Source organism: Rhodnius prolixus, unplaced genomic scaffold, assembly GCF_049639745.1.
Source record: "Rhodnius prolixus isolate KJV_2025 unplaced genomic scaffold, Rpr scaffold_3, whole genome shotgun sequence".
NCBI lineage: Eukaryota > Metazoa > Arthropoda > Insecta > Hemiptera > Reduviidae > Rhodnius > Rhodnius prolixus.
Window position 1 is genome coordinate 9,895,611 of NW_027411603.1, and position 20,874 is coordinate 9,916,484.

Consider the following 20,874-nt stretch of genomic DNA (forward strand, 5'->3'; position numbering starts at 1 on the left):
CATACATTATTATTAATACGCTTAATCATTTAGCAAAACTGCTCATAGTTTAGATATATAGAAAAAGTAATTGTACAGTCGATATTTCAAGTTCTGAGGATTCATTAAATTAAGAAAATGCAAAGAAGAGTTAACGTTATAACTGATCCCATCTAGCAAGAAATTATTTCCTAATAAGAGTATTAAGAATTAATTTCTCATAGGGTAAAACAAGAAAAGGTAATAGATATCTTCTTTTACAAACATATAGCAAACTGAACATGGCCATTGAGGATCTGTGATATAAAAAAAATTTGTATAAACTGAATTTTATGTAATAATTGCTTACAGTACAATTTCGCAACAACTTTACAACTATTAAAATCTAAATTTAAGTAAGTAAACAGTTTTCCAAGTAATTTTACGGTAAAATAGACTACAATCAGACAACTTTTTTTTTACTGTTCCAGCAAAAACTATTAATATGCCCGTAACATAGATTTAGAATGTTTCTGAATTTATTAATTACATCTTGTCTTAACTGTATAACCTAGTGATAACATAAAATTGGGTTTGGATTGGTGAATCGTAACGGACTTTGAAATACTTTGTGTCTGGAAATGGCACTCAACAAACCATTTACTAATTGGGCATTTTGCGTAGAACTAATTTGAAAAGTCTTCTTTATGTTCATGACACATCTATTTTCACTAATCTTAATGGTATTTAACTTTTTCTTTGTTTTGTTTACCTTTTTCCTTACAATAACAAAGACTATTTCACGGCCGTACACTTGGTTACTTAATATAACCTTTACAATACATTGGGCCTAGATTACCATACTTATACATACATATGTACATAGGTGGGAGGTTGAAGCCAGCTTGTTTGAAAGTTTCAAAAACAGAGTTCTGTGACAAAAAAGTCTTAACCTGTGGGTGTATGCTTCAAATATCCTCTGCCCTTATAAAAAAAGATAACAATTTTTAAGAAAATGTAGATATTTTGAAGGCAGTATCGTAATTATGTATAATTTTAAGTGCAAGTTTGCTTCAGCACGGAACCACTTTGTGGTTCAAAACGGTTTGTGTTGTTTTTATATTATTTAAAGAATCGTACAGTTTTAATATAAACGGTGCAAACTCGAAGACAGTATTTAATGAAGTACTTGTTATCACTTCCACAATTATTGAACCACAAATCTAGTAAGAATTGATTTTATTTTTATCTTTTTTGGCTCTAAACTTGACGTCTCGTTGCTCGGTTTAGAAAGATTTTAACCCTCTACTGTATGGTTTTTGTTATTGCATTGTACTCTCATTAAAAAGAAATATTAAATAAACTTTTAAAATAAAATGTAGTTTTAGTGATTATAGTTAATGAAATATGTATAGTTGGTTGAATTTTGGTGGTTTTCAAATTTGTTCAAATTTCAAACCATTGTATCTCTCTTCGTTTTCTTTAGATTTTAATGAATTCTTTACCGAATTCATTGTATCACTGGATATAAACTCTTACACTTAGCTAAAACTTCAGTAGATCGTTAAGGAAACAATCTTGTGTAAGAATGAATTTCGCTAGCAATAAATATCACATAATAAAAGTGATCGGATCTGGATTAACGGTGTGTATAAAATGATGTATGTTGTGCTTAATGATGCTATGCAACATATTGCCTATGAAATTTGATGTTGTGATGGAAGGATAAATATGGAAGTTGTGTTGACATTATGTTAATAATGTCTTGTTTTGAAATTATTGATACGTTTCTGAATAACTCAACGGTGTCATGTCCGTTTTTTTTTTGTTTTTATTTTTAATAATTGAAATAGCTAGTATTTTAGAATTATTTATGTTTGCTCGTATGAAATGGCACTTGATTTTTTAGTTCTAAATCAGTATTTAAGTTTTCAGACCCAATTAGGAATTTCTGTGCTATTCGCAGTGTATATTTTTGTAAAATGAAAATTCTCTTCAGGGTTGAAAGGGTTTATGGAAACATCTGCCCCACTAACTTCAAGAAATTACATTTTTACATTTAAAATAGTTTATTTATTTATTTATTAAAATAAATCAATATAAATTAATTTATAATAAACTTTTATTAAGGAAGAGTTTAGATAAGTGGTTAGCATGATGGATTCCAATGCCATAATCCCAATTCAGCTGCTGATTTTCTCTTCCTAGGTTTTTATGCTCACAGTCTTAATGAATAGTGTGGTCCCTAAAGAAATGCTTCTGTAAAACGGTTGTTCAGAAAAACAACTTCCCTTTAATTTTTGATTTTTTTAAATTGAAGTTGAAGATTCTCTAATTTGCAGTGTGATTCAAGGATTCTAATATTTCTCTGCAATGCGGATGGATCATCAGCTATGAATGCTATATTATCAGCATGTAGCAGAGACTTAATCTTTGCAGAACCGACAATCACATAACCTCTGGAACTGAGGAAAGGAAGATCATCCACGAGCAAGGAAAAGCAGGCTTAGTATGCAACGCTGGCGAACACCAGTTTTCACCTTGAAGAGTTCCGCAATACCATTTGCACCACAAACTCAAGATGCTGCATTAGACTAATGTGGATTCAGAACGGTGTGTATAAAATGTACATTGTGTTTAATGTTACTAGGCCACGATACCAGTACCACATTTCTTGTGCAGCTAGAATATCCAAGTTTTATTCTTTATATTTTTGACTTGAATTAAATTAAGATGGCTGGCCATTTAATTAGGACATGCTACCGCTAAGAAAGTTATGCTGTTGGGACCTGTCATCAAGGAGGGCCAAGAAGTAGATGGATAAACCAGGTGGCCTGTGAAACTGTAAGAGCTGAAATATCTGATTGGAGAACAAAGGCGCAGCACAGTAAGACTGGAGGAAGTTCTTGGTGGAGACAGTGCTCGGTTCGAGCCATATGGGTATGTATGTATGTTACTATGCAATATATTTTGATAAATGGGTATATTGTAATAAGACTATGAATCCATTGTTGAATTAAAATTCTGGTAACAAAATCTTGGTCTGAAATTATGGGTACGTTGCTAGGTTACTCGGGGTATTGTTACTAGCAATTTACGATTGCTCCTATGAAAGGTCACTTGAACCCTCTTTTGAGTCCTAAATCAGTATTTAAATTTTCAAAACCCAATCTGGTATTTCTTTGCCATTCATAGTATTTAATTAATATGATATTTGTACCTGGAAACTTCTTTTCAACATTGAATGGGATTATGGAAACATCTGTCCTGCCAACCGCAAGGAATTACATTTTCATATTTACATGTATCTCGCACAAATAAACGAATTTTGCGACCACCTGATAGAGCCTCCAGAATCTTAGTAGGTAGCTTTTCAGCTGCTATTCACAAGATGGCTTACATTTTCCCCCAAATTTTTTATGAAAGTTCGTAGCAATAATTTTCTTAAAAGTAAACTCTTCAAATCGAGTGGCTGCTGTCTCGTGGGATAGTCGGCTTTTTTTTCTTATTAAAAAAAGAAGAAAATATTAGAGACCCATAGAAGTTATCCCGTTGGGTCCCCAGTTCTTACTGTCTTATGAAATTAATTACTTCACTTTGCTATTCATTTATTTTTATTTAATATTTACATTCTTCTGAACCACCTTGTGGCTGTAGACGTGCTGGATTCGATTCCTAGTCTTTGTCTGGAATTTTATTTCATTTTTATTTTTTTTATTTTATTTAATTTTTTGCGAATAAGGAAAGTTTAACTTTTATGAAAAGAGTAATTTTCTTCCCTGCGGAAACGTAAGGAAATTTTTTGACTGTATCTTCTCAGAGTTTTTGCGTATCTTTAGTGAAGTTTGTGATAAGTATATAATTCTAGATACACTAGATACACTTTGTTTTCTTTTACATCAAATCAAGTAGAAAGCCATAACAAAAAAATAAATACCTCAAATATGACAATATTTATCTCCTAATGATATATCATTAATAAAAAAAAAAGAAGCAAGACATAGTGTGAAGTAGGAACACGTCTCCACAATCATGATTCCATGACGTACTCCTTCACTATAGAGATACCTCTATTTCCCGGCCTTAGATAATGCGAAAATAATGATATAATAAACAGTATGTCCCCGAACACCTACTACTTCACGAGATGTATGTATGCTGGCTTCTTCTCCAGTTTTCCCACAAAGTTTGCTATTGGCTAATAAAAAAATTGCTCCTGTATGCGCACGAATTACATGTCAGTGCTTAGTTTTTTTGTCGCAAGTATATTATACTCTGAATAGTACTTTAGTTAATCCGAAATCTTTGTTTTTTTCTTTCAAAAAACTAAGTCTTATAAAAGTTTAAAATTAGTAAACCAGATTTGGTCTTTGCCCTTTAACGGGATGATTATAGTTTTTTAAGATCTCAAAAAATCTGATGTTCACATTCGAACCACTTTCTCATACACAAGTTAACGTATTTAAATATTTTTGAAACTTACAATTTGTACAGAAAAGATACTGTCAATGTTAAACTGCGGAAAGAGTTTGTTCAGTGAATAGTATCTCCTTAACAAAAACTTACAGTTTAAAAAGCTAAATGCGAAGGTTTCTGAAGGAGTCTCATTTTTATTCATCATTATAGGTTGATTCATCACTTACTAGATGTAAGAATTTGGCTTTTAGTTATGTTTACTGTCGCTCACTACAATTACTGACACAGAAACGGAGGTTACAATGGTATTTGTATGTGATACTTTAAATGTTATTAAATGGTGTACTGCACACTAACAGTTGAAGTTTACTTTATTTTACTATTTTTACATAAAAATTTTACTGTTTATTAACAATTTAAGTATCATACTTTCACATTGTCGCTTTCTCAGACTAGTGTGTGACAGAAACATAAGGGTAAGTTAAATTATGCATTCTATTCTAGACTACCTCTGATGATGAATATATATCCGAAACAACAAAAGCGTGCTTCAAAGTACAAAATCAACGACTTCATTTAATTGCTAGTTACTTAAATTCTTTGTCTTAACCAGGAATCGGTTATATGTATATCTTGCAATTCACTTATAATGTATTTCTACAAAGTTGGACATGCTAATTTGCTAACTTCAGTTTTCATTGGACACAAACTTCTTGTTATAGTAGTTAAAGAGTCAAAAACTAAAGAACCATTTCGTTAAAAAGAGCAATAACCAGCTGCTGAGAAATTTTCCTTAAACGAATTGTGACAAGTAAAATAGTTCTTGCATTACGGGCGGCACAAGAACAGAGAGTGACAAGCAGCTCTTCTTCGGCTATACATGAAGGAGATCATGTCTTAGAGCACCATGAGGCGCGGGCAGTTACTGTTAACGAATGTTCCTGTATTGGATTGGCCGAGATGGGTGAGTGACTGTATCATCTCTCCCAACGTCAAGGGTATTGTTTGGCCGAGACTATGTAGAAGTTGGCCGCGGCCTTCATAATTGTAGTTTGGTGATGCTTACGTTCACTCTTCCTTATGTTCAGACATACAGACTTTGTCCATCCAGTGATGTAGTCTTACAGAGAACAACAGGTAGCTGTCTACGAGCAATATACTACTTACTGGTGGCTATGGGTTTTAGTTCCGCACCCAATTAGACACACTGTTATCTAGCAGTGTAGGAATTAATGTACAAAATGGACCGCGCCGCTGTGATTTACCACATTGTTTGCTCAAAATAATGTGTAAAATTAGTTGAACACTAAAACAAAACAAAAAATCGGGTGTGAATACTTTTACAACAGATCTCATGTTTCGATACTTCGAAGTCCTCACTCTGTATTTTTAAAACAATTTAAAAGTTTTCCAGCAAATGTAAAAACACATTGTCCCAGAAATGAAACTGTAAATGTGTTATTTGACTAAAATTAAATTGTATTAAAATCTGTGCAGACTGCACAGCTTACGTATGCTGGACAGATTTCAAGGCTCTTGGGGGGGGGGGGGAAACAACTCGAGAGAGAGAGAAAATAAGAGACTTCAAAGTACAATGTTAACATTGGGCGCTACAATATTCAACACGAACAACCATAGGAAATAGACAAAGAAAATTACAAAAAATATTAGTCATTTGAGTGTGCCATATAAAATTTTCTTCTCACATTATATCCCTGTGCCAATTACTAACCAAGTAATGAAGTAAAGCCCCAAATAAAATTAAACACACAAATCTAATGCAGACAAAGCGAAAACCAGAATGTATGGGAGTAGTAGGTAAATTTTCTTATCTTAATTTTATACAGGGTGATCCATTTAAAACGCACCAATCGCTAATAACTTTTTAGGAAAGCGGAATTTTGAAAAAACCGTATGAAGTAAACTATATGTTTGTTTTTTTTGGTCTAGTTTTCAAATTTTCCACCCTCGATGCCGTATCTTCATTTTTAGCGGAGTTACGGCCAAAAACACGATTGGGGTTTCATAAGGACCACTGGTTTTGACAATGATTATGAAAACTACATAGAAAACTGTGAAAAATGACGTTAACCCCGTTTCGATATCCCTAATATTAGTCGAGTTATTTAAGATCAAAGTTACATTTTTATCTATTCGTGAACGGTTTTCGGTATTAATTTTCCACCAGAAATACACGAATAGCCTAACCAAATTTAATATAATTAAACGTGTAGATTTAAAATTATCATATTATTGTTTAGTTTGGAAGTACGTCTGTGAGAGTTTGGGTTTTAGTTGTCATCGGACTGTTTCCTCTCTGGGTTGATAGCGTTGTCTAGCTTCTGTGGTTCATAGGTTCTCTAAATTTGTGTTTTTTCCTGTCTTTTGTTGTGAGCATTTCCACTCCCTGTGGAGTAGTTCACGGTACTCTCAAAGCAATTCACAACACTTTATTTCAAAAACTTGCCACTTATTTATTGCAATCTCATTAGTCTTACTATAGCCTTCATCCACACGACGTATGCATTCAGTAATATTGATATAATTTAGTATTGGTCTTAGAATAGTTGTAACTAAGTCTCTAGAGAAAATGTAGTTAGGTCCGCAGTGCTGGATTTTTATTTTTCCCTTACTAAACGTCCCCTAAACTGCCATATCAAAATGAAAATTTACTAAATTACGTCATCATTGTGTTAAAATTAATTATTAATATTAAATAATACAAATTTAACATTTAAAAAATATATTATGAAAGATAGACATTAATATTTCAGTTAGATTGAAAGTTTTTACATCAGTAATCTTAAAAGATATGAAGCCCTAGGAAGAGAAAAATATAAGGGCCGGCCGCTGGATTCGCTAACCATTGAGGTAATCTTTTCGTATACATTTTTTTTTTTTTGATTGAAGAGATTTTATTAAAAATAAAATGCTTAATTCTCATTTTAATTGCGGTGACTCATAAGACCTGCACCCAAACCTTTTTAGTGGGAAATTTTGAAAATACTCGGGTTTTGAACGAATGAATGCAGTAATCCAAATAGAATGGGAGATAGAAAAAGAACCAGTGACTTAAACATAAGTCAGAGTGCTTTCTCTTACAAGAAGAAAAATTGAAGCTACAAGCAATGAAACTGTAGATAAACAGAAAATTCAAAAATATTACGTAAAATTGCCACATGTCTATGAATTAGCTCCACGATTAATGTTGCTATTGTTTGAAATAACGTATAATACTTCCTAGTTCTTCTTAATAATAGACTGTTAAACGTAATTAAAAAGATACTATTTGTTTTCTTTAAAGTATCAATTCATTGTTAAAACCGTTTTTGTTTTTAATCTTTCTTGATCAAAACTCTTGTGGACCATTTTTCATTAAAACTATCTAAAACTATCTATTAAAACTAACAAATAAAAGTTCAAACAAAAATTGCCCAAATCGATAACCCACACACAACATATTCGCTGCTATTACATTTGTCGGAAACGAGACTTCCGAACTGTGTTACTTTTTTAAGAAACTAGACTTCAAAACCTCATTAAGTACTATATGGGGAACAGGATACATGCACAAACCGAATCGAACAACCATGATGACAGCAATGGAATCTACAAACTAGTACTAGACTGTGATAGTAACTATATTAGCCAGAGTGGGCAAAAATGTCAAAGACAGATGCAAAGAACACATGTATGCAAAGAACACGTAAAATGCATGAAAACGACCTCAGTATATGCAAACCACCTTATCAAACACTGCCAACAACCGGACATTATCAACAATCCAATGACGCTGTTATGTACAAGAAGAAAAGTATAGGTGCCTAAAGAATAGCAACATACACAAAGCCATTCTCAAAAACACTATGAACGACCAAATTACTATTACTCGGACACACTTTTAGAAGTGTTTTCGTACCAACACAGACAAAGCTGAGCAAACCTCATTAAACCTATAATATTTATAATAAACACTATGGCACCCACACTTACACATATACATAAAATGCATGAGTGTACGAGCATGTTGCTTGTAAGTAATCATAATCAGTATTTAAAGTATTCTTTTTACGATTTTACTTATTTGCTCTTCGGATATAAAGTGAATAAACTCACATGTTCATACATATTTAACATAACAATAATTAGAGAAGGGATTAATTAGCTCAGTTTAAGCGTGCTAGATTCCCCGAAAAAATCTTGGGTTCGAAACCAGCTGCTGGCCCTCCCAGTATTAAAAAAAAAGACTGTACCAACACACGTACAACACAAAACTAAAAGTAGAACTCAACTGCACTTTTCTTACATAGAACAGATAATCATTGCAAGTTCGATTTCTCGAATACAAAGGTACTAAAATTAGAGACAAACACACAAAAGGATAGTACTAGAAATGATTTACATATCAAAGATGGAAAATAGTAGAAATTGCAAAGCAGACACGAACAATCTCAACAACATTTTTCGCCAACTTAACTACAAATCATTTTTGACACTTTGCAATACTGACCAGTTCACAAATCAGAACATTTAAATCCGACTACACAGAAGCCATACACGTAACAGAAGATAGAACTCATGTACCGTATAACAATGTAAGAAGTATCATAATTGTCAATAGCAGGAGGTCATTAATTTTTGTGAACTAATTTTCAACGTACATTATAACTCTGGCACTGTAAATTCCGAATGCCCTTTTGGATTAATGAATAGTCACCAAAAACAATGAGCAGTACTCTACAATGGTAGCTAAAGTTAACAATTGAATTATATCAATTTCCATGATTGAGAAAGTATTTAAATCAATTCGTTAACTACTTTAAAGTACATCGATTAATCTGTCAAAAAGGGCTATGCCCTTGCTGTGTAAACAAAGAACTAAAGATGCTCTGGGCTTGGGCAGAAATCAGATTACAGGCCTATTCATGAGGCATGGCAGGTTCAGGAAGCATCTGCAAAAGTTAGGGCTTATAAGCTCGAAACCACTGAGCAGATTATATCAGGAAGAGGAGGAAACGGCCTCTCACTTGTTATTCGATTGCGTTGCAATCGAGCGGCTGCGCTACGATATCATTGGAACTTTGAGGCCAAAGAAGATTGCAGCGCAGAAGGAACTGGTAGGGAAAGTTCTCAACCTTTTTAGAAGGGGAGGTTTCATCTATTAGACTTAAAGGAGAAGGCACAATAAGCCTCTTGTGGCTGCGGTGCCGTGGGGCGTAGGTCCCATCCCGCTTCTAATCTTAATCTGTCAAAAAACAAAAACAAAGAAACAACTATTGTATCGCAGATTTATTTTTATTTGTGATTTCTTTGTGAATTTTTTATTTTTAAAGTGATTCTAGGGAGAGTGAGATTGTGAAGCCATGACCTGAAGTTTCGCTTTTATTCTAGTTTTGCTTTTGATTATGTATTGAAGGGTATAAATATTTAATACAAATTCAGCCAGAAGGAAAGCTGTACCTTAACTTTGAGATTTGTAATAAGACATTGTCTTTTAAGTATTTCATCTATGTAGATTTTTTCATATCAAATTCTCGAAATTGATTTTACGTTTTTTTACAAAACTATCTGCCGATTTCTATTGATTGAACGGTGTCAATATTTCTCCATGGAAAAAGTATCGTAAATCTTTTGGAGTAACATTAAATTGTAACTAAAAATAAGAGAACTACAAATAACGTAGTGAATTTTAAAATGATCTTTCCGAAGAAGAAAATAACTATGTACCAGGTAACCCAGAAGTCACTGAACAAATGTACAAAAAGGAGACAGACACAGTTATAATCGGCGAACCTTATCATAAAGATTGTCATATTCAATCCTTGTGTGACTTTCTTTTCAACTTTTATATACTCGTATATACAGGGTGTATACGGAGGAGTAGTCGAAACTTCGGGAGGTGATTCAGCAGCTCAAATGCAACAAAAAATATTCTCTTCACTTTGGCCCGATTCTCAATAGTGTCCAAGATATTTGCATTTTTGACTTTTCCGTCGATATTCGCGTTTTTTACCATAAAAACGGCTGTAACTTTTCTATTCTGTATCCTACAACAAATCTGCTTATTCCAAACGAAAGAGCATTAAATTTCCTATAACTTTGCTTGGTACAGAGCCTCAAAACGATTCTTATAACAATGAAATTTTTACTTGAATGTCTAAAAATTTCGTTCTCGATGATTTTAGTTAAAATTTACAACTGCATTTTTTCAATGGTTAATGAATCAAGGAATCACATAATTTCAGAAAAAGTTGCGCATTTATTGAGCTTCAAGATCATATGGATTTTTTTGGTTTTTAATAAAACCCCACCCCAAACAGAGGGGTGTAAATGCAGAAAACTGGGATTTTGCGTAACCGACTTTTCATTACTAATTTACTCAAATGTCAATTTTTGGAGAAGGAACAAAAAGAAAAGTAACCATTTTATTTTTTAACAATTATTATTTAATAAAACGGAAGTAAAAAATAAAGATCAAACTTATTCCTTAATTTATCAAATAATGCACTTCATTCAATGTGAAGCATGTACTGTGCCTTCAAAGGTGCCTCCTCAGATACAGAGAGCAGATGATAACCTCCTGGCTAACCTGGCTTACGAGGTTATATTTTGTATCAATAAATACATTTCAGGTTGTCGGATTGCTAATGTTCTCGTAATTGTACTAAAACGCATTAAGTTTTAGTTTTCCTATGATTTTTCATTTTGAATCATGAAAATTAACCATTCAATGAATCAAATCAAAAATTGATTCATAAAAATTAATTTACTACAAATTTATTTTAACACCATTGGATGTATATTTTCTGTTAAAAACGATGTCAAAAAACTTACATATTACAAGCCCTCGCCTTTGTAGGAATTTAAGAAAGTAAAAATGGTCACATTCGCTAGAAGCAGATAGTTGGTGGTCCAAACGTACCATAAGGTATTGTAGAAAGGCAAGAGGTATGTCGTTCGCTACGTAGAAACAGAATTTATTATGTGTTTGGCAACGAAATAAAATAAGTTCTATAATTCTAATGAAAAGGAATAGAGCTGTATAGTTGTCTGTACAATAAGCTAACTGTTAGGTTTCGTTACATTTTTTGTACACAATGTACTGTAGACGGTTTTTATATAATAGAATTTATATTAGTGCTGTATAATGGAAATAGATATGTGAGGATTGCAAAATATTCAAACAGTTACATTGGAGGTCATGTTTTGCCTGTAAACGTTTCAGTTTTTATGAAAATTTATAGGATTCGAAGCTTTAGATTATGGCTAGTAAAAACACCTTTCCTATGAAACAAGCTCCTTTTTTGGGTGCGTATCGATAACAGAAAGTAAGTTAAAATGGTATCTCTGTCTTAGTTTTTTTGTTTTGTCAGTAGTGGGTCTACTCTTGATAGTCTCATATTCAATTCAATGTTGTGACTTCCTCTAAATATTTCCAGTACAATTACACTAAACATTCTACACGCAGGTATATTAGCTTGTCTCAAAATTTATAAACTTTCCTTCATGATTTCTGTTCGATTTTTTGTATAAAAGTGCTTAAATTGGCGCACCATTTCCTCAAACCGAAACACAATTTTATGTGACTCAGTGCATTGATGATTTTTTTTTTCTTGTAATGAGTAACGCCTTAAAATTCGCTTGCTTATGATTCAAAAATTTGGATATAAGAAATTTCCACCAACTGTTAGGAGGTGGTGAGAGTTCAGCGAAAGATTTATGACAAAATAGTAAAAATGTTTTTAGAGTTCTTTTTTAAACAGAACTTACACTTTTTTCAGATGTTAATGCATCACCTTTATGATCAGTTTGCACATACGAAGCTGTTATCTTCATCAGCATCAGCGCTCTCAACAATGAAGCTACAGCGGCAACAGTTGTACAGGTAAGGTGATTTCTGTCAAGGTTAATAATTGTCCGAGTTACTATAGTTTGCTGCTCTGACCTGGCCCCCAAGAACGAGGTATAATATGCGTGCCTCAGTATAATAGATGGTATTGTGGACAGGCAGCCACTGGAAATCTCACTTATATGGATTTTTAAAGAAAATTATGAAACTTTTTTTCACTTACATTTTATTTGGTGAAACTCTTAAACAAATCATAAATGTACTAAATTGCGAAGACATTTATCATGTAGTCACTCCGGTCTACGAAAACTAACATCAGATACTCCGGGTAATACAAGTTTTAATACGGTTAATACACATGGAAACGTTTAAACAAAGCTCATTAAAATTCTCGAGCACCAAATTATGTAGTCAGTTTTTTTCTTTTTTAACTTTTTATGTGATTAAATATGAACTTGACTAAAAATGGATGTTTCTACCTTCGATTGTTTGGAACTTCCAAAAGATATGAAAAGAAGTTTTGTTCAAATAATGTGGTAGTGTACCTTATTTGTATAAAGATACAATGTATCTGTTACAAAGTTCATGTTCTTACTACAAATTTCTATTATGATCGTGTACAAAATAAAATAAATTTAATTTTTGGTATAACTAAAACAAATAAAAATTAAATTTATTAATCTTTTTAGGGCTTTGAATTTAGCAATAAAATCCTAAGTAGTGCTAATACTGGTTGATGGAGTATTATCGCAGTAATAAGGACTTAAAATTAGTGATTAGTTGAAATAATGCAAATAGATTAGCGGTTGAGTTTGAGAATAAAATAATCAGGTTAATTTGTTCTTTTAAAGATTAGGTCATCCTAATCTGATTATTTGTTTGATTATTATTATTAATCTGATAATTTGATTAACTTAATCAGATGTAGACGTCTTGTTGTTGGACATGTAATGTCAAATCAACTTCCAGGATAAAGTGGTATATTGAACTTTTATATGGAGATTCTTTTAATTAATTTGATTTAATTTTTATTTTAAATCTACCCTAAATTGTTAAAATGGTAAGTACATTAAGAATTCTTTGTTCTCAAGGTGTAGCAAACATTAATTACTTGATCCAACAAGACAAGCACGAGGTACTACTCACAATTTTATTATCGTTTTGACTTATGTTCTTTTTTGTTAGTTTTCAATAATGGGTTGCTAGAGATTAATGAAGGAGTCAGACTGAATATGCATTTAAAAAATATTTATTTTTGTTTTGGACACCCTGTAAAATATGAACAATTGGTGCTGGTGAGAGTACAATGAAACCTACTAACACTTTTACTATAAATAAATAATTCTAATTAAGTGACTTTGTTGATTTGGGGTTTTGAACTTAACAATAATATTAAGAACCCTGAATTTCAAATCACAGAAAGTGATAGGTACTACCGATCACTTTTTAAGCACACAGACTATAAGGCCAGAATCGAAATCGTTAACATTTAAGAGAAACGAAACTATAAGGGGAAAGTGAAAATTGAAGGTAAGTTTTGTTGCCTAACAAATACAAAACAAAAAATGTTTTTTATAAAGCAGTTATTTCACTAAGTCTGTACTTTCAAGTTTGAAAACTAACTTGGGTAGTTTAAAGTGTTTCAAAAATGAAATTTTTTGGAGGCAAGAGATTTGATTTTCTTAAATAATAAATTCCACTACTAATTTCTAGGATTAATTGCTCGTTTGTTCCAGAGAAAATTTCAGAGCTGGATTGGTTAGTGAATAGCCTGAGACATTACCTGAATTTGGGACTATAAAAGATTCAAAGAAATAACAGCAAATCTGCGTCTGCGCGTCACTAACCGATCATTCATATTTTGATGTTTATCAAGGCAAAGATAATGATTATGCATCTTCAATATGAAGAAAGCGATATTAAGACTCACGAACCTCAAATATGAAAAAGCCGATTCTCAAAGGTATGTTAATCCCAAAAAGAGTTAATAATTCGCTAAATTTATGATGTTGGAGTTCTTTTTCGATCGATGTATTTTCAAAAAATATTAAAATAATTTCACAATTGATTGTCATATTCCTGTTTTCGAGATTCATCTGAATGTATCTCTAAAACACAAAATTAAAAACTAATTAATTATAATGATACATTTATTTACAATTTTTTGTTTACATATGTACACAAAAATAAGTATAAATTAAGAAAAATTGAGGTATCAAGCTTGGCACTTATACACACTCAACTACTATTAGTACAGATACAAACTAATATGTTACAAACGAAATATTTCGCCGGAATAACCCCAGAATAAAGGTTTAATGTTACTTTGCAGATGGCAAAACCAAAGTAGATTGAAATGGTAGTTTAGAAGGAAGCTGAAACTGACAACCATAAATAAAATCTACTGTTTCAAAATAGTTGTTGCTAATTTCGGGTCTTGCATAATTACCAAACTGCATCTTCTTCATTTTTCAAATTATTCAAATGTTCAAGTAAACGTTATAGGTTTTTCAATCAAGTACATTTAATAATATGTTTGGTTTAAATTTGTCAGATAGCAGTTATTCCTTAATCGTTTGGAACAATATTAAACCTTTTTTGAGTTAAGAATAGCTTAATTTGGTTGAAACGTACGTGGACTGTTTGATAGAAGATTTAAATGAACTTGGTTGAATGATCCAGGTTAATAGAAAAATATTCTGATTTCTATAGCCTTACAATAGATATGAATCAAATTCAAATTATTAATGTAGTCATTCTTTTCCATTATCCAGTGCTTTGTTCCATGGGCCTATCCAACCATTAGCCAGCTTGAAAGTAATGCTCAGCATTCATCTGAAATGATAAAACTCTGTGGACCCATCATTACATGCAGAACACCGGTAAAATTAGGAGACTCTCATCCATTCTATTCCGGAAAATTAAACGTTCAAGGAAATCTGCCTACAACAACTGTTTGTTCAGGTAGTCTTATCCATTTTGTTCAGTACGTTCAATGTATTACAACATAATCCTTTTTTACAAATAATTAATATCCCTCTTTGAATCTGAATAATTACTTTAATTTTTTTTTTTTTTTTTTAATGTTTAAATTTGATTGAGATATTTAACGATTAACATACTTGCGATTACTGTAGTTTTTTTAAATCTAATATAACTTTTCAGCCAATATAAATCTTTTATCAATAATATTATTTCTTTTTAATAACTACCTTTTTTTAATGTAATTTCTTGGAAAATTTTTAATTTCTTTCAAAAAAAGGCTTTCAAAAAAGTATTGAGTGTACATAAAAATTATATACATATATATTTTTTAGATATTTTAACCCATTTGCCAATTAAAATTAGAAGTTATAATTTCTGTTTGAAAAAATGTTTAAATCGGCTTCACAATTTGCGTGTACGAGGTTACTTAGTATAATATTTTAGAATTGTAAAATGGAAGTTGTTGAATTTATTCTAAAACATTACACATGCTCTATACGTTCTTAACTCTTAAACAAGTAATAGGTTTCATTATTTTTACCCAAGGAAGTCTTATCCATTATTTAATTTGATGAAGGTATTAAAAAAATATATAATTTTTTTTTTCTGTTAAATTAATTGTTGTCCTTTCATTGTTAATAACTTTTTATTTGAATAAAAAATACAATGGAACATTTAATTACTGTAATATTTTTTAATTTGGTTTTATGAAAAAATGGTTCATACTGATTAAAAGTGTTAATAATATAAGATTATAAAAATTATATACATATATATTTTTTTAATTAAAAATTAAACCTTTTTCATTAAAATCATATTCTTGGAAATGTAATTCATTTATATCGTAATATGACGTGAAGCAGTGAAAGTTTTTCCAATAATAGTTTTTTCTTTTTTTTTATTAGCCATTTATTTTATAATCTTAATAATAGTTCATTTATCTTCAAGAAAAATGAAACTTTTTTCAAGAAAACTGCATTCAGAATGGTTGATAAGAGATTTAGTTTAACAGAAAACTGCTCCAATTTCTACAATCTTTCACTAGGTGTGAATTTAATTATAATTAATAATGCAATATTCTTTTCCATTATCCAGTGCTTTCTGCCGAGGGCCTCTCCAACGCTATACCAGCTGGTAGCACAGTAACGTTCATCTTTCATCTGAAATGATTATCTCTATTACATGCAGCAGTACGCCGGTAAATAAGTCGATTCATCTTTTCTTATAAAGAAGTCCAGGAAATCTACCTACCATTCTGACTATGGAACTGTTTTTCAGGTAGTCTTATTAATTATTAGTTAACACACAGTATTACAGCAGAAACTAAAGCTCTTTTCATCAGATAAATTAAACTATTCCTATTAAATCTGAGAGTGATAATCTTGATTTTTGTTGAAGGTAGGTTTTAATTTGATTGAAAGCTTCTGCTTTAAACATGCAGTAAATTCAGAATATTTTTAGTTGAGCTTTTTTTAAATTTTGTTAATCCTACATTTTTTTTATCCTAAACGGGTTTAGGTTTATTAAAAATTATTTTGAAGTACATAATACTTTACCAAGAGTTTGAGATATACGTAGTTCTTTAGCTTTCACAATTAAAATTAAATAAATTGAGTTTTTTTTTAAGGAAATTAAATGAAAAATGGTTTATTTTAGCTGTAATAAACCAATGAGTTATAAATTGATAGCAGTAAGTGTAATTTGACTAGGACAAGATTAGCACAAGAGTAAGATTGCAAGGAAGGAGTAATTCAAATAATTTACTGTTTTAATGCTATGTGTTCATTCTAAAAAACTGATTTGTTTTCAAAATTTTAAATTTCATTTATGTTTTCAATTTTTCTTTATTTCCTGTAAGATAAAAATATATTTTTGAAAACGATTGAGTTTTGATGTATAGTATTTTTGGATAGAAGACCATAATTAATGACTAACTCTTATAAAAACTATATTTCATCGAATAATTATGATTTCCAGATTGAAACAGCCAACACTGTGGGTACTACCTTCAAAAATATTCATCAAAATGAAGTTGAAATGAAAAAAAGTTGAGGAAAATCCAATGGAATAAACAACTTTTGTTATAAATCAATTACTAAAGAAATGTATTATTCAGGTATTTGTAATTTGCATGTTTGTATCACAATCTTATTGATTATATAATTTTTTCATGAAAAAAAGGTGCTACATAGCAGGAGAATTAAGAAAAACGTTTAGTATAAAAACAAAAATCTATTTATTTCATACCAATTTTTTGTTACATAGTTTTACATTCTATGATATATTTAAAAATACATAAATAAATTAATACAATACAGAAAAAAGTGCTAAAAAACGTTTAAAACTAACAGAGAAACTTAAAAATAAAGAAATCCAGGTAAAAAAGAAAAATAAAAAATTAGTTCCAAAAAAATCCGCCAAAGAGCGCCACTTATCAGGCAGGCAAAAAAATAGTTCACATATTTGCCACCAGGTATCACTGCTGTAACCTTCCCTATATATACAGCTGTCAAGGCAATTTCTCTTCAGTACGACTTGAGTGATGCAGGGGGGTAGATCGCTCGTCGCTCCAAACATATGTTATCTATCTAGTCTAGTCTAACATTCATCACCTCTCTCTCAAAGAATCATGAGGTGGGGATTAGTTCCAAAAAAATCCGCCAAAGAGCGCCACTTATCAGGCAGGCAAAAAAATAGTTCACATATTTGCCACCAGGTATCACTGCTGTAACCTTCCCTATATATACAGCTGTCAAGGCAATTTCTCTTCAGTACGACTTGAGTGATGCAGGGGGGTAGATCGCTCGTCGCTCCAAACATATGTTATCTATCTAGTCTAGTCTAACATTCATCACCTCTCTCTCAAAGAATCATGAGGTGGGGAGATGTTGTCCCTTCGGCGGTTCTCTAACATTCATCACCTCTCTCTCAAAGAATCATGAGGTGGGGAGATGTTGTCCCTTCGGCGGTTCTCCCCACCCTGCCCCGCCCTTCCAACGAACTTAGTTATATACCCATCAACAGCAAGATGGCGGACACTTCACTCACCTGATCCAGTGGCCACTAGATCGCTACAGCTGTCTATTGCTCTTACACACTCTCACGACTCTGCCGGCCATCTTTAACCTTCCTCTTTGGTTAGCTTTTTTACTTCTACCACTCTTCAGACTTTGTAACCTCCCTTTTAGGTTATCCTTTTTATTTTTTACGCATTTTCTTTAGCATTTTTTAATATTAATCAAATATTACCAATTATTTTCGATTTATTTTTACTTTTTCATATTAATTAACACATTTAATGGAAAAATAAAATCATTTTTACTTTTTGTGTACTTTTTTTATTAAATATTTTTTAACATGCAATTTTTAAATCTTGATAAATACATGCACATTACGTATAATAACTACATACTTCTTTTTATAGATTCCTGACCAAATTTGTTGCTACATTCACATTGGATTCATCTTTTACGTCTTTTTCACTTGGGCTTCCATTCATGAACACTTTTCCAGTCAGTACTCTGGGTATCACCAGTATTGATTCTAAAAATCATTATTTATTGTCATTTAAATAATTAAAATGTTCAGTGAGTTTTACCTAGCATTAAGAAACTAGAGAAAAACATCTGTAACAATTTATGTATATTATCAAAGTTAAATAAACAAGACTAATTAAACTAAAGAATTGACTTTTTTTAAAATAAAAAAAAATCCTTTTCATTCAATGATAATGAAAGATATTTCCATTATATAATATAAAATGAATTGGATTAGAAAAATAAAATAACACACATAGTCTATTAACATTATTATTATTATGGAATTATTTTTGAAAAAGAATTAAAAAATTATAAGCTCTTCACGACTAATGATTAACACAAACAAATTTTGCCAACGGCTAACTTAGTCGTTGCTCTCGTGCCCAACTCTGCATGCATTAGACTAAAAATAAACATGCATATTACATATAATAACTACATACTTGTTTTATTAATTGATTCCTGACAAAACTTGTATATGTTTAATGGAGAGATGTTTTACGTCTTTGTCACTTGGGCTTCCACTGACGAACACTTTTGCAGGCAGTACTCTAGTAAGGCAGGATTCATTCTGAAAATCAACATTATTCTAAGTAATAGTGATGGGCTATTAGAGCGGACTCGTTCCACTGGAACGAGTCCGATGGTGGAACGAGTTGATTCAAATTTTTTTAAAACCTAAATCTTTTCATTCAATGATAATGAAATATATTTTTGCAAAAAACACACTTCTTCTACATCAATATGAAAATGAAATATATTTCCACAAATACAGTTTACTTCCATATCAAGGAAGGATCTCCTTACACAACTAGGCGCCTCACAACACTTCCACTTATTCTTGAGTGTGTGAATGTATTTATTTACTTTACAGCAACAGTTTTGAAAACGAAAAATAATAATACATACTTCTTAGGGATATATTGTTTTTCATCTAACATTTATTTGCTTTGGAATAATTTTGGTATATAACACTTCTAATTTACACTGTTTTTAATCTTCAGATAAATAAACAACGCAAGATATATATATATTATCTACAGAAACTGATTGATTAATGAATAAACATGCTACGAACAAATAATATCAGAAGAACTAAATTAAATAGAAGTGTTATATACCAAAATTCTTTGAAAACCAATTAATCAAATATTTTAGATTAAAAAACATTAATTTTGTATTATATATTCTTAATTTCCTTTTTTTACATTCATGTTGTAAAATAAATACATACACAAAAAGCTTAAAAAAACACAAAAACCCTCACCTGTATTATTAGATGCTTCCTTTGCTAGATAGATGTTTTACGTCTTTTACCACTTGGGCTTCTATTGATGAACTGTTTTGCAGGCAGTATTCTAGTGCCTAATCTGCAGTTTTTACTGAAAATCAACAATATTTAATGTAATTGAAATAAGTTTTTACTAACTATTATCTAGATTAAGAAGTTAGAGAAATACATTTATAACAACTGAAACATTTACATTTTATATACGAAAAGGCGCACATATCAAAGTTTCTTAATCGTAATGGAAATAATTAAATATTTTGTAAGAAATTAAAAACTAACATACCCATGCGATCTAGCGGAGGAACTAAGAACTAATAATTGCTAGGTAGTTAACGATACTGCCAGTAGAGCGCTCTTTACAACAGTTTTTGTTGTTTTTTTTAAGTTGGAATAGTCCACATATTCATATCACTGTAATTCATTAAGATGCAAAACGTCATTAATTGTATGTAATTTCTTTTTATACACAATTTATATTAATAATGGCTTTGCCGCTATACAGAAAACAATAGAACATATAAAATCAATAATTACTTGAAGAACAAGCAAAGCTGACATTTTGTATTGCTGTAAAGAAAAAAAAATAAAAGATATTGATTTAAGAAACAATTTATAAACTAAAATAATCAAAGAATGATTAAACTTGATTCATTTTTAACTTCGTAAATTTAAGTGCAAATTCTAGAAATTAAGAAACAATTTAAAATTAAATAAAGAAGACTAATTCATCTAGATTGATTATTGAATTCATCTAAATAAAGAATTGATTTTTTTGAAAACCTAAATCTTTTAAAATGAAAAACATGTATCACAATTTTTGTATATTATTGAAATTA

At 30.9% G+C, this 20,874-nt stretch overlaps 1 long non-coding RNA gene across 3 annotated transcripts; it reads left to right on the top strand.

The window, feature by feature from the left end:
- The first annotated feature begins 606 nt into the window (after positions 1–606).
- Positions 607–18,771, top strand: LOC141452400 (uncharacterized). Of its 3 annotated transcripts, XR_012457375.1 has the most exons (10): positions 607–1,184; positions 2,301–2,571; positions 2,712–2,898; positions 7,149–7,245; positions 12,156–12,259; positions 13,960–14,186; positions 14,998–15,187; positions 16,304–16,486; positions 17,186–17,324; positions 18,633–18,771. It is a non-coding gene; the product is annotated as an uncharacterized lncRNA (long non-coding RNA). The 3 variants fall into 3 exon arrangements; XR_012457373.1 differs by having other exon boundaries at positions 607–2,571; XR_012457374.1 differs by lacking the exon at positions 7,149–7,245 and having other exon boundaries at positions 607–2,571.
- Positions 18,772–20,874: the final 2,103 nt, after the last annotated feature.